Below are 2,848 nucleotides of genomic sequence, written 5' to 3'. Positions count from 1 at the left end.
CTGATCATTTATGTATACATTTGTCTATATCTATCTCGATTCGTTTTGGCTGTTACAAACAACCGTTATGTGAACAAAATTAATATACCCTTGTGCACAAGTGCGCTCGGGTATAAAAATTGGTAGACCTTCTGAAATTAAGCGTAATGAGAGGTTTTTCCACCAGCAGCCGCTCGATGCATACCAGCATGGAAATATTTGGACGATGGCTTCCATGGCTGAAGGTGAGACTGCTGCAACGGGTTGCGGTCCACACAATATCTGGTCTGCGCCCGATGCAATCATTTGATCAGATGTCTAATAGGTAGGAATTTCCGAGTTACATGGCCCCCAGTTTAACTCCATTTCGTTATGTTTTCCAACATAATTTAGCCGAGGCTTCTATTGTCGCACTAGTCTGGAAGTAGTTAAAGCGCTGGCGGGCTACCGCTGCAAATACGCAGAGGCAATGGCAGCGTAATATTCTGGAGTATTCAAGCTACACTTGTGGCTAGAGCTCTCCACCAGAAAATTTCACCTCTTTCCTGTCAGTAGCATACCAGAATCCATTTCTTTTAAGCCTGTATGTGATCTTTATGACCCATTACGCATAAGTATGCTTGATAAGATTTATTGTGGAACGATTTTCCGTCCCTGTCGACAACACCAACAACAAAAATGAGAATATTCTTAGATACTTTACTTTACAAGAAGTCTGAATAGTGACTCCTTTAAGGGTAGGGAACAAGGCCATCCAACCTTCTGTTTCTAGTGAAGGTCGCAACACCAGCTTTGGTTGGGTAAGCGGACAGTATATTCTCACTACAGCCAATGAACAAAGGGAGAAAAGAGTAAGTAACATTCTTTGCAAATGCCTGGGTGTATAGAGTGATTCAATAAGACCGCAGATGTTCGAAATAAGGCCACTGTTTCATGCACTGTAAGGCAAGTGACACCGTTCTGTTGAACCTACATATTGTCCTAGTCCATGTCATCTAATTCAGGCCGTAAAAAGTTTGTTATAATGTCACGATAACGCCCGTACACCGTAACAGCTTTAACGACCTAATTTACTAAGACGTACGGTCCGATGACTCCGCCAGCCCAAAAACCATACCAAACAGTGACCTGTTGTTAGAGGAATTTTTTTTGGATTTTCCCTGGCTCCAATTTGCCTTTTCTTTTCTTTTTTTAATCAGCATCAACGTTTGGATCATTTGTTCAACCGAGTATCGCTCCATGACTAAGTTTGCCAAAGCCGGTAATATATATTGTCTGAAAAATAAATCTTACCATACTTATCAGAAATAATTTTCCTCAAAGATCCGCATCACCCTTGTATCATCCGTAATCAGAATCATTAAGAGCGAAAAAAGGCAATGAAATACCACACCCCAGAGGAAAGGACAGGCACAGCGCCCTGAAGTCTAACGACTGCGAGTTCAAAGCTCTAAAGCAATTTCCGGAACCGTTTCTCTTTTGCTAGAACGTTTTCTAGGAAATTACACCCTCTGAACCTCTCTCTCTAATTTTTTTTTTAAACAAAATTTACATCATTGCTTACCTTCCTATAATATTATTGATAGCAATATGTATCAAAGTATCGATAAAAATATTAAAACTATCAATAGCGATACCGATAAAAGTATCTAGTGCAATATTGTTAAAAGTATCTAAAGCAAAAGTGCTCAATATACCGGCGAGTAGATGCAAAGATATCGATAAATACAATAAAATTAATAATGATAAATTTATTGATAACCCTAACATTGCCGAGAAATTTATTGATACATTTCAATTTTCGTCGATTTATCGATAGCTATAATTTTTCCGAACGTTCTTTGAATGAATTTCATGGAAAACCCCCTTAAAATGTTTTACACGACATACTCGTTCAACATGGCGCTTAAGAGACTTTTAATTTCACAAAGTATAGTAGTGCAAGCTTTGCCTTGAAATTTATTTTAACAAATGCAACCACGATAATAACAACGATTATCAGCACAACTAAAAATAGAAACGTCACTCTCATCTGTCACATGAATACGCAATTTGAGTTGACCAAGCTGAGTTGAGTTTCACTGCGGTGATAGTTTGTCCAGCAGAAACTGGTAGTAATCACATTTTCGCAACCCACACATTGCTTACGTAACTTTGTATATACTTTTGTACATACATAAGTATGTACATTAGACCGTACCGGAAAAAAGAGTTCGCCGTACAACGCTGAGTATTTTTTCGATTTTTTATTTTTTTTGCCGAACGCACTTTTGAATTTTTGGTTATATCTTCGGCATTTACAGTATGATATATCGATGTACTTGCCTGGAGGGCAACATTTTTTTTTTTGCTCCAAAGTTCATTAACTTTTATCTCGTTCTAGTATCTACTTACCCACCAGAATAGTTTTTTCAGTGAAAATATTTCACACAAAAAATAAAACAAAGACCCCTAGGCTCACGAAATTTGTTTTTTTGAAATTACCTTGCAGAATGGGTATTTTTTTATTTGCTTGTAAGGTGGTACCATCTAATGCACATACACTAAATATTTATATTTGTATGTATACTGTTCCGTTAAGTTGCATGCTGCATGCAACAAGATTGCCTCAGCAATTTGTTAGCGACACAGCAAAAAATATTGGGAGCGTGCAAAAATGCTGAACAAATTCGAAAAAAAAAGAAATGTTTATGTGAATGTGTAATGAAAACCACGAAAGGAAATAATGAAAAATCTAAAAAATTGAATCTTTGCTTTTGCAACATGGCTAACTGCGAACAAAAAAGAAGTTGTACATCATCTACGCATGCAGCGACAGCTCGCAGCTTAACGGCAACAAACACACTTTTTTGTATACTGGAAGATGCAT

This window comes from Rhagoletis zephyria, unplaced genomic scaffold (assembly GCF_001687245.7).
Source record: "Rhagoletis zephyria isolate East Lansing unplaced genomic scaffold, Rhagoletis_zephyria_1.1 Rzeph_scaffold_03555, whole genome shotgun sequence".
NCBI classification, from domain to species: Eukaryota; Metazoa; Arthropoda; class Insecta; order Diptera; family Tephritidae; genus Rhagoletis; species Rhagoletis zephyria.
The sequence above is the reverse complement of the archived record's forward strand: the minus strand, read 5'-3'. Positions refer to the sequence as shown.